This window comes from Mustela erminea, chromosome 3 (assembly GCF_009829155.1).
Source record: "Mustela erminea isolate mMusErm1 chromosome 3, mMusErm1.Pri, whole genome shotgun sequence".
NCBI classification, from domain to species: Eukaryota; Metazoa; Chordata; class Mammalia; order Carnivora; family Mustelidae; genus Mustela; species Mustela erminea.
Window position 1 is genome coordinate 50,317,567 of NC_045616.1, and position 12,478 is coordinate 50,330,044.

At 38.7% G+C, this 12,478-nt stretch overlaps 1 protein-coding gene and 1 pseudogene across 3 annotated transcripts in view; both read right to left on the reverse strand.

Moving 5' to 3' along the window:
- ADGRV1 (adhesion G protein-coupled receptor V1) overlaps window positions 1-12,478 on the reverse strand; it is a 541,343-nt gene that overhangs the window by 190,662 nt on the left and 338,203 nt on the right. The gene's annotated exons all lie outside the window — the stretch shown is intronic.
- LOC116586153 lies at window positions 904-2,869 on the reverse strand (annotated as a pseudogene).

Sequence of the window (12,478 nt, forward strand, 5' to 3'; positions counted from 1 at the left end):
TTTTTTTAACTGAATGTCCAACACTGTGATTTTACCTCTTTGGGTATTGGACATTTGTTCTCCTATATTTTTGAGCTTTGTCCTAGGATGCACATGGAAGAAGCAGTTTGGTCTTTCCGATTCTTGCTGTTAAGATGTGTTGGGCAGGGCCTGGTGCTCAGGCCAATCATTCCACAAGGCCAAGGCCAAGGGCAGACATTTCTGTGTACTCTACCCAAGCGTTTGTGGATCTTGAGGTTTTTAGTTTAATAGGGAGAAAAGACACTACTGATGGCTATGTGTAAGCCCCTCCCATTATTCACCTTTGCCTTTTGCAGGACTCTCTAGCCTTGGATAGTTTCTTCACACACATGGGCTGGTCAGTACTCAGTGAAAACTAAGAACTCCATGCATATAACCAAGGTTCTTTCCCTTTCAGTACTTTGACCTGCGAACTTTAGCACCTTGGTTTTCTCAGACTCTCATCTTGTCCCCTTAGTCCTTTGACTCTGCAGACTACCCCTGGATTCCTCCTTTTTGTGGCAAAGCCTAGAAAATTTTATAAGGCAGTATTCCAGGGCAACTACTAATCTCACCCTGTTTGTTTCTTACACTTCAGGGACCCTTATCTTTCACTGCTTGAGGTCGAGCCTATTGAAACTGTTGTTTTGTATATTGTTCCGTTTTTCCATCTGTTTCAGATCTGAGGGCAAATCTGGTCCCTATTATTTCGTCTCATCTTGAAACAGAATCTTGCCAGTATTAACACCTTTTAGATCCTGCTATTAATTTCCCTTTTTCCTGATTAAAATATTTACTATTATTATGGTGTTTTGTCTTGAACTTAACTGAATAGCACCTGAATCTAAATTATCCACTTACTCTATTTTGTGATTTTTTTTTTTTTAACGGTGAGGTAAAGAAAAGGGTGGAATTTAATCTTTATTTACAGGACACTGCAAGAGAGGAGAGTCCACATAGAAGTAAGAAATCCACTGGCAAGAGGAGCTTCATACAGTTTTTACAGTTTGGAACTGGTCAAGTAGAGTTTTGTTGTAAAAAGTGCTACAATAACAAAACACATTTAAAAAGAGTTCTTAGTAGAGAAACAGTAAGACAAACTTCTACCAAACAAAGCACACCACAAACAACTTTCTGCGTAGGCTGTACAAGCTAAAAGTTAAAGGTCCCAGCAGTGCCATCCTGAACCTGGAACATATAGCCTTCAGAGGTAGTTTCTGGCAGAACATTCTGATCTTCCTCTTCCTCTACAGAGAAATACTTCTTAATCAAGTTTAATGAAGCTTTGTACACAGACTCATTTTCATGGTTTTGTAGAGCCTCGATTTTGTCCAAACCTCTACATTTTTCAGTCATTATACTAAGTTTCTCAGTTTCACCTAGTTTCTCAGCAGCCTGAAAGATGTTGGAAATGGCATCCAAAATGACCAGAATAATTTTGGTATCCTTCGCAGTTAAGAGGTTCATCAATGGTTCTATTATGCCACAATGGACGAGGTATACAATCTGTTCAACTGTCCCACCACTTGTATAGTTGGTTACAGCCCAGACAGCTTCCTTTTGTGTCTTAAAGTTTGCCTTAGAGAGAACACCAACGAGGAACGGGACTAATCCATGATTCACAACTTGCTGTATCTGGTCCTGGTGGCCAGCTGTGATGTTTGACATCGTCCACGTGGCTTCCTTCTGAATATTAGTTTTGGGGTTCGTTAGCAGGCTGGGAAAGATAGCAAGCACTCCTGCATCTATTACAACCTGAGTCTGTTCATCTGTCCCAGTGACAATATTTCCTATGGCTCTTAGCGCAGGAGTCACAATGGGCAATTCAGTAGCTCCTAGAAGCTTCACAATCTGGGGCACAACTCCTGTTTTCACGACCATTTCAATCCATTCGTTTGGACCATTCGTCAGGTAGGAGATGGCCCAGCAGGTATCTGCCAAGACCTCTGGATCATCGTGATGTAGGAGACGAACTAAGGTAGGAAGAATCTGCTCCACCGCATCTAGCGGGGGTGCGGAGTTCTTGTTGCGACAAAGGTTTGAAAGTGTCCAAGTAAGGTTACATAAGTAGCCACATGCTAACGATGATATATCAGGAACTGCGAGGAGAGCAGAAGCGGATCAACTGCACCATAGTTGATAACCAAGTCTCGAAAAACGGAACAATCCCCTGCAATGTTTCCTAGAGCCCACACAGCCTGTTCGCTGATGTGGGCGTGGGAAGATGCCAACAGGGAAATGAATGATGGGACTGCGCCTCCATCGACCACAGCCTTGTTCTGGTCTGAGGTCCCGGAAGCAATGTTGGTGAGAGCCCAAGTGGATTCAAACTGAATGGGACTACAGTCAGTTCTGCCCAAGAAGGATACAAATTTTGGAATCAAACCAGCCCGAATCATGTTGTCTATGGGGGGCTGCTTTTCCCGAGAAAGCAGTCTCCTAGCAGCTTGAGTAGCCTGGAGCTGGCTTTCCAAATTGTTGCTATTTATGCCCTTGACAATGTCATCAACTGACCAATTTACAGTGCCCTGGTTGTTGCGGTTTTCCTGCAGTGGAGAGGTAGCATCATCGGGAAACGAGCTTACGTTTCTCCTTTTCAGCATCTGGTCATCCTTCTTTGCTTTCCTCAGCTCCACATTAACTTCTATTCGACGCCGCCTCATTTCTGTACTGTCTTTCCCCTTGTTCTTGAATCTGTTAAGGTGGGCAGCTGGTGAATTAGCATTCTCATTGGTGGACATGGTTATGAGACAAAGGGAGAAAGCTACACGGCCGGCTCAGGCTTCCACGGGAGGCAGTCCGGGACGCGCAGGCGGCAGGTCAGCTGCCCTCAAAACGTCCACCACGGATCACCCCAAAGACGGTGTGCTATTTTGTGAATTTTTATACCTCGCGTTTTCTAACCCACTTAGCATCACCCGATCAAAAAAGTTTTTTACTCACTTCTTCCCAAGTTAATTGATGATTAAGCTATTTTAAACAATTGCTTCAATAACAAAAGTAAGATATTTTAAGTTAAAAAAAATCGGGGCACCTGGGTGGCTCAGTAGGTTAAGCCTCTCTCTGCCTTCCACTCAGGTCATGATCCCAGGGTCCTGGGATCGAGCTGCGCATCAGGTTTTCTGCTCAGCAGGGAGCCTGCTTCCCTTCCTCTCTCTCTGCCTGCCTCTCTGCCTACTTGTGATCTCTGTCTGTCAAATAAATAAATAAAAATCTTTTAAAAAAATCACGAAATGCTGAGCACTAAATTATTTCTGCTACTTGTTAATCATTTATGTCTGCAAAATCCCTTTCATTAGAATGCTGTGTATAACATTAATCCAATGCTAAAGACAAAGAGACCTTTGCATGCTGCTGATGTATTGACTATTAACAATGTGGCAATGCCAATGATAATGGAATATTCACAAAGTATAATGACATTTCCATGACTAATACATTCTGGTGAGAGCCTCTCCTTTAACTTTTTTTTTTTTTTTAAGATTTTATTTATTTATTTGACAGACAGAGATCACAAGTAGGCAGAGAGGCAGGCAGAGAGAGAGGGAAGCAGGCTCCCTGCCGAGCAGAGAGCCCGATGTGGGACTCGATCCCAGGACCCTGAGATCATGACCTGAGCCGAAGGCAGCGGCTTAATCCACTGAACCACCCAGGCGCCCCTCTCCTTTAACTTTTAATCAACGTTATCTGTATAACTTTTAAAATTTTGAAGAAACATTTAAAAACTATTTGAAGAACTTTAACAAAGAAAACAAAGTTCATTCTATTGAGCAAAGTACAAGAGAACTTAGGGATCATAGTTAATTCCTTATGCAATAACATAGAAACCAGAAATGGAAAAGTAACTGTAAGGAAAAATTATCAATTTTTTAAAAATTGGTGTGCTCAATAGAGATTGCCTATAGCATGTCCCTATAAACAAAACACTTGAAATAATGCCATACTTAAGTTCTTTTTCATTACCTTGCATCATGTGGTATGTTTATTATTAGCCATCCCCCAGCCCACCCCACCCACCGCCCCAGCCTAGGCTAGTGTCTTTTTCATTGATATGTCTACTTCACACTTTAAGGGAATATTTAAATATCAGAAGTATTCTGTCAATGCCAAATCTGAATTTTCACTATTATCAAAAGCATTGTACTTAACATTATAACTATTTTCACTGATTTTAGACAGCCATTCCTTTTTTTCCACATTGACTAGAACATTTTAAATATTTTTAGATGACCTTCCTATGGTCTTCAGGTCACAGAACATAAAATCTATTATGCTCACATTCACAGCTAGCTTTCTTTCTTTTTCCTTCCCTTCTCATACAAATCCTGACTCTCTGTATTTTATACTTACTTTGTTATATAAATGTATGGAATCAAAGACCCTTGAATACTAAATTAAATATGGCTCTGAATGTCTTGGGTGTGTCAGGGAGGTGTTTAATGCAATGAAATAGTTTCTGGCAACTCGTGAATGTCAGAAACCGGTCTGAACAGGTTTTTACAATTACTTTTTTATTGTTGTCATAGTGAAAATACAGTACCAAAATCAATCAACATTTACAGTTTTCTAATGGCACATTGTGTATATGCACTATCTTTAGTATATCCTTGTGCCTGTTACTGTAAATAACATAGGACTGGCAGATCATGACACATACTGTTTTCTTATCACATCTAATAATTAAAATATACAAACGCATGCCTTTCAGTAAATCAGAAGCTATCACTCAGTCAGAGGCAGATGGAGATTGGGAGTGTCCACTTAGATTGCACATGCATATAGTCAGATTAAGTTATTTGTTTTACTATAAGACTTCAGTCAGTCAATCAATGGCAAGTATCACTAAGGAAAAAAAAAAAAAAAACCCAAACCTTATACACACCACAATTTTTGTCATACCTCATTTTTGGTAAAATAGACTACATGGGATATCTGCCCTCACAGATAAAGACTTTTTAAAAGGCCATTCTGCAAGAAACAATGGTAGAATTTGCCAAAAAACAAAACAAACAAAAAAACCAACTCAGCCCCTATTTCAGAATTTTTTAGAGGTATTTTACGTGTTTTTATTTCTTCTCTTTTCTTTAAAAGGTAATTTTCTGAGAAAGAGACCTTTATGAGTCATGCATCATTACCACCAAGACTAGTCTTCTTTATCTGGTATAGAGCCAAAAAGGCACTAACTTATTTATATCAGCAACAGTCACAATAATAATAATAATTACCATTTAATGAGTGGTTATTATGTGCCAGGTACTACACTAAATGCCCCACAAGACATTATTTCATCTTACCCTAAATAACCCATGCAATTTAGAGAACACTGCCTCCATTTTATAGATGAGGAAACTGAAGCTTAATAAATGCTTAAAAAAAAAAGGCTTAGAGAAGTTCTGTATTTTCCATAGGTTTTTACACAATACATGGATATTTAATATATTCCATTAACATTAAAAATCAACTTCAGCTTAACATTTAGTTACCTCAGTATTTGTTTTAATATATGAAGGATGTTTAAATATTATTGATAATTATTTGATCAGTCCATTGACATAGCTAAAATTAAATAAACATAGCAGAAACTTGATTCACAATTAGAAAAACCAAACATTTCTAGAGGCCTTTAAAACTTTTTTTTTAAGATTTTATTTATTTATTTGTGTGTGAAAGAGAGAGAGAGTACACAAATGAGGAGAGATTGCATAAGCGGCAGGCAGAGGAAGAAGCAGGCTCCCCACCAAGCAGGAAACCCGATGTGGGACTCGATCCCAGGACCTTGGGATCATAACCTGAGCTGAAGGCAGATGCTCAACTGACTGAGCCACCCAGGCATCCCTCTAGATGTCTTTAAAGAAAAAAGCTTTCACCTGTCATTTAGGTTTTTAAGGAATAAAAAATGAAATAAATTCCCTACAGCTATTATCCCACTCATTCTCTGTTAGTAATTCTTTGTACCATTTCTCCTTTTACAAGTATACCACAAAATTATAAGAATTACTAGAGAAAGAGCACAAGCAGGGGGAGCAGCAGAGGGACAGGGAGAAGCAGACTCCCTACTGAGCAGGGAGCCCAATGCAGGGCTTGATCCAAGCACTGTGGGTCCATGACCTGAGCTGAAGGCAGATGCTAAATAAACTGAGCCACCCCAGGGCCCCTAAATTTTTGCTTTAATTCTAGTATAATTAGCGTACAGTGTTATATTTGTTTCAGGTATACAATATAATGATTCAACAACTTTATACAATATTCAGTGCTCATCACGAAAAGTGTACTCTTGAATCCCCATCACCTATTTCACCCATTTCCCTGTCCACTTCCCCTCTGGCCACCAGCAGCTGTCCTTTGTCTGTTTTTTTTCTTCCTTTGTTTGTTTTTTTTGCTTCTTAAACTCTACGTATAAATGAAATCTTATGGTATTTGTCTTTCTGTGATTCATTTAGATCCATCCATGTTGTTGCAAAGGGCAGGGCGCACATCTTGTTTATTGAGGTATGTCTAACAATACATTGGCTAGAACCTAGTGAGAGTCTAATAAGTATTTGTTGAATATTGATTACTGAATTTAAAGAAATATCATTTATTATTTAAATTAATAATTTATTACTTATGAACAATACATTTATAAATATTATTTATTACTTAGTTTAAATAAATATTTTGAACTTATTACTTGCAGGGTACCAAAATTCATTTGGAAATGTTTACAGATCTGTGATTTAGAAACTAAATTTGAATTGGAGACCTTTTCATTTTATTGCTTGCACCGTTAAAAGTTATTTGTTTAACTTTTTAAGTCAACTGCAATCATGATTTCTAATAAAACAAATTACATTAACATGCAAAATGCTCATTTTTATGAATAAATAGTGGCAAAAATAAAATTTGTTACTAGGCTCTATTTGAGATAAATAATGATTAGATGGTATTAAATTTAAAACTTAAACAAGACCAATTATGATTATGTGAATTAATCAGAGATACATACTCAGGTATAACTGTTCCCTACAAGACTCTACATGGAAATTTGCTCCCCACCACTGAAAGTACTTCTAGTGTTTTCTGTTTAGTAACCTAGCCAATTAATCAAGCCCTTGAGTTTATTGTTGTTTTTTTTTTTCATCTTGTGCATTTAGTTCTCAAATTCTATCAGCTATGCTTTTAAATACCTCTTGAATATGTCAATCCCTCCTTCCTTTCCATGATTATTCCCCATTTGGACTACTACTTCTCCACAGAGAAGAGTATGGTGTAATCACCTTCATATGTAGAAATACACCACATTTTCCACTGAAGTGACTACCACACTTCAATGAATATATTCTCCAACATTCATGCAGAAACATTCAATTATTAAGATGCTGATAGGAATCATGGATCAAACATTGTACAAAGTTTGTGTTTAGCAATGTTATTCTGGAAATGGTTAACCAAACATGAATAAAAGCATCTCTTCTCAGTTCAAGAAACTTCACATCAGAGCACCACGTACTCTACAGAGTCACTTCCAAAGAGTCAATGGAATACAATCTATTTTAAAATCAGAGGATAGGGCTGGTTGAAAGCTAATGTACTTTTCTATACTGCTCTAAAATTATGATTTTTTTCAGCTTCCTTCTGACTTTTCATTCAAAATCATCTCAGAACACATGTGTGAGACTCTAAACCAAGTCTACTCATTATGTGTAAGGGTACCCTATTATGAAGAGAGCCTCTAGAGTTTCCCAGTGGCAGGGAAAACCATGTCCCCTTTCTTATCTTCACCTGTGCTCATGACCAAAGTCCTCTTCTTGGTTGGGAAGATGGGAAATAAAAGGGCATGGCTGATACCTGGCTCCTCTCCTGCCAACTTCCCAGTCATTGGGGGTTTAATTTTCCTCTCTTCCTACAGCAATGATTAATTTAGAACACTAAAGAAAAAAAAAAAAGAAAAATTTGTCTTTGGAATAGGAGAAAATTCAGTTCATTGACCAAGAAGTGCCTTGTACTGTTTTGCTTTTTATCTTCAGCATATACACAGGGCCTGGATTAAAATGTATCTATTGAATTGAACTGAAGTCTTTTGATTTATTTATTTATTTATTCTAAAGATTTTATTTATTTATTTGACAGAGAGAGAGATCACAAGTAGGCAGAGAGGCAGGCAGAGAGAGAGAGAGGAGGAAGCAGGCTCCCTGCCAAGCAGAGAGCCCGAAAAGGGCCTTGATCCCAGGACCCTGAGATCATGACCTGAGCCGAAGACAGAGGCTTTAACCCACTGAGACACCCAGGCACCCTGATTTATTTTTTTTAAGTTTTTATTTATTTATTTGAGAGAGAGAGAGAGAGAGTGCATGAGAGAGAGAACACGAGTAGAGTGGGAGAGGAATAGAGAGGGAGAAGCAGTCTCCCCGGTGAGCAGGGAGCCCAACTCGGAGCTCGATCCCAGGACCCTAGGATCATGAAGTCATCTTATTTTTTAAAAAAGCTTTAACTTGGGGCAACTGGGTGGCTCAATGGGTTAAGCCTCTGCCTTCAGCTCAGGTCATGATCTCAGAGTCCTAGGATCGAGCCCCACATCGGGTTCTCTGCTTGGCAGGGAGCCTGCTTCCCCCTCTATCTCTGCCTGCCTCTTTACCTGCTTGTGATCTCTGTCAAATAAATAGATTAAAAAAAAAAAGTTTTAACTTAATTATAGTTGACATATGATTTTTAACTGACACCAAAACTATGACTATTTTGGTGATATTTCTAGGAAAATAAAAAATGCTTATTAATAGCTTTTTTAATCACTGATAGCAACAGCCTAAAAATATTAGTATACTCAGTTATTTACCATTTTTATCACAAAGTTATGTTCCTTTTTAATTATAAGTGCTCAGGAATTTTAGAATTGCATTTTTTAGAATTGCATTTTTTTAAAACAAACGTTCTAAAATTTAATGCAAACAAAATCATGTTTTAATTTTTTTAAAAAGCCCATTTTCTCAGTAATAGAATTAAACAGACTCTCTTTCTGATGGAATTTGAAGTTCCCAAACAGTATGTTTCAGCAACACTAAGTATTAAGTGTCAAGACTAACGACTAATTTTTAATTGTTTTCCAGTTAAATAATTTAAACTGATAAATTAACTTCCTTGAGAAATAATTATCCCACTTCTTTTTAAATTAAAAAAAATGAATTATATTACATTCCTATGAAATAAAATTGTTTGAAGTTTAAAAAGGTCTTTACAGCATCAATCTCTCTGAAGGTAAAAGTGAACAGTGCTTGAAGTACATTTAGATTTCGTGTCTAGTTTTCATAATATCCAGCGTATTTACAATGTAACCCAGAATGAATGTTCCCTACACTTAAAACACAATCAGAGTATTGAATCTGGTTGTCCCTTTTATAATTCTCTTTTTAATATTAGGCAAATGAATTGTTATTTCAGGGCCATGTGGTTTTTTCCCCCGTCCTTTCCCTTCAAGTAGAACCCTAAATAAAAGACAAACTGTAATCGCAATTTTTAAAAAATCTCATGGAAGCAGGGGTGCCTGGGTGGCTCAGGGGGTTGAGCCTCTGTCATGATCTCAGGTCATGATCTCAGGGTCCTGGGATCAAGCCCTACATCAGGCTCCCTGCTACTTGTGATCTCTCTCTCTCTCTCTCTCTCTGTTAAATAAATAAATAAAATCTTTAAAAAAATAAAAAATCTCATGGAAGTAAATGCATACTGCACTGATTCGCAGACTGAACTGGTGTCACCCAGCATCTAGAGAAAGGCCAGAATCACGTATTATTTGCACTGTGAAATACCTCAAGAACCAGCAGTTTCAACCCCATCTTTTTACCAATGAAGAAAATTTGCCCCCAGGGAAAAAGGTTATTTAATTCACTGAATAAATAGTTATGATTTGCAGGGCACCTGGGTGGCTCAATGGGTTAAGCCTCTGCCTTCGGCTCAGGTCATGATCTCAGAGTCCTGAAATCCAGCCCTACATCAGGCTCTCTGCTTGGCAGGGAGCCAGCTTCCCTCTCTCTCTCTCTCTCTGCCTGCCTCTCTGCCTACTTGTGATCTCTGTCTGTCTAATAAATAAATAAATAAATCTTTTAAAAAAATAGTTTTGATTTGCTTTTAGGTGTCAACCATGACCCAGGCACAAACAGCAGGTAGAAACAAATAAAACAGACTTAAAGCCTGCCCTTACAGCGTTTCCATGTCAAGATGATAAACCAAAAAATGAACCTATAACTACAAATATGGTCAGTACAATGGAGGAGAGAGTCAAAGAAGGGCCTTGTAATGGTTGAATAGTATCACCCCAAAATTCATGTCAACCTGAACCTCCTTCCAACCTGAGTAAAGTTGACTTTATTTGGAAACAGTGTCTTTGCAGGTGTCATCAGTTTAGATGAGATCACACCAGCTTAGGGAGACCCTGAATCCCATGACTGGTGTTCTTATAAGAACCCCACAGATGCACACACAAGGCAGGAGGCCATGGTGATGACAGAAGCAGAGACTGGATTAATGTAGCTGCCATCCAAGAAATACCATGGACTGCTGGCACCCAACAAAAATGAGGAAAGAGCAAAGGAGGACTCTGCTTTAGAGCCTTTGGAGGGAGCATGGCGCCACTGATACCTTGATTTCAGACACCTAGCTTCTAGAACCACGAGAGACTAAATTTCTCTTGTTTTAAGTGGTCCAGTTTGTGGTACTTTGTTACAGCAGCGCTGGGCTTCCTTTAGAGGGGAAGAACATAGGAGGCTGCTCTGAAAAGGTGACATTTTAGCTGTCATCTTAAGGACAGGGAAGTGACAGTCAGCAAGTAGGAGAAAAAGAGTTTTGCAGGCCAAAGGAATATAGTATGTACCATGGCCCCAGAATGGGAATGAGTTGGCCAGGTTCAAGAAACCTAGGATTTGTCCAAGGTCCTAAGGCCAGGAAATACAGAATAGGTCTAGGTCTTCTAACTTGAAAACCAGGGATTAAAGCTTCCATAGCACAGCTAGATCTCAGGAGATCCTCACAACAACCAACTAACAAACCAACCAACTCACCCACCCATGCATCCCTCATTGTTCTTGGTGATTAAGAGTGAAATGTGGCTATAGGTAGACAGTAAAGATATGCTGATAAAGGACACTTTTATGAGTGACAGGAGAAGGCCAGTTTTGAAGAGTTACTCTACAGTTTTCCCTCCTACCCAAAGCACCCTATAGAAGTACGTGAGGACCAGCTCAGTCTCCAAGTCTTGGGGACCATATATAGCTCCTAGTTGGAGAATTTACATAAAGGGCTTTTTTGACACTGTAGATACTGCCCATTCAAAATCACCTATGGGCAACAACTGTGAAAACCTTCCTAAAATACTCATCATCTCTGTGGCCTGACCAACAGGCTGCAAGGCTATTTTTCCCATGCAAATTGTAGATAGAGTTTCGCAGCTTCCAGATAAGTTTTGTTATGTCTACTTAGTGCCTTAAAAATCCAGATATGTCACACAATTCTTCGGGTATTTAATTTTTCTTTTTTAAAAAATATTTATTTATTTGACACAGAGAGAGACAGCAGTGGGGAATGAAGAAGGAGAACCAGGTTTCCTGCTGAGCAGGAAGGTCCTCGGGTCATGATCCCAGGACCCTAGGATCATGACCCGAGCGGAAGGCAGATGCCTAACGAGTAAACCAACCAGGCGCCCCCTTGATTTTTCTTAAAAAGATGTCCTTGCCATAGGGAATGACTAGTCAAGAGTTGGAAAGTAGCTTCTACTTAGAAGGGACACACATATCTTCTACTTAGAAGGGACACACATTAGAAGGGACACACCTATCTGCCAGTCCCTCAAATCTCACTTAAATAGCTTGTCTGGCCTCTTTTGGGCATTTGGGTTTGTGAGTATTTATCGATAAGGAATAGCTTTACAATCTCTAACCCAAGCCCACTTAAACCTTTCACTAGTCTCAAACTCAGAACCTACCATTAACTTTGAAAAACTCCTCAATCTTCTATAAATATCTCATGTTCATTTCCCCTCACCTTTCTTTTATTCACTTCTACCACTCCTCCAGGGAACAACCCATGTGACAGCCCTTCCTCCAAATATGCCTGGTCTATTGTTTTTCCAGAACCAACTCCTTATTGTGTTTGCTACTTAGATTATTCTTAATTGAATGCTGCCTCCCCTTGTTATAGTTAACTGTCGAGTACATATGTTTAGCCAATTACTGTACTGTCAGGAACTTCTCTGCTATCATATTACCACTTAGAGCTACAATACACAAGGTTGGCTTTCATAACATGTTTCCTAACATAGTAAGTGAATGGTGTCAATGAGTCATCACCAAAGAAAGGATGGCTAGTTCATCATTCTAATTATTTTCTTTTGAATTAGCTTAGCTAGCCTTTTTGCTACACTCTGTTATTTCTAGAGGGTTCCTTACTCAATATCTACCAAAGAGGAGGAGAATAAATAAAGGTATGGTTTTCTTCTAAATTGCTCTAATATAAG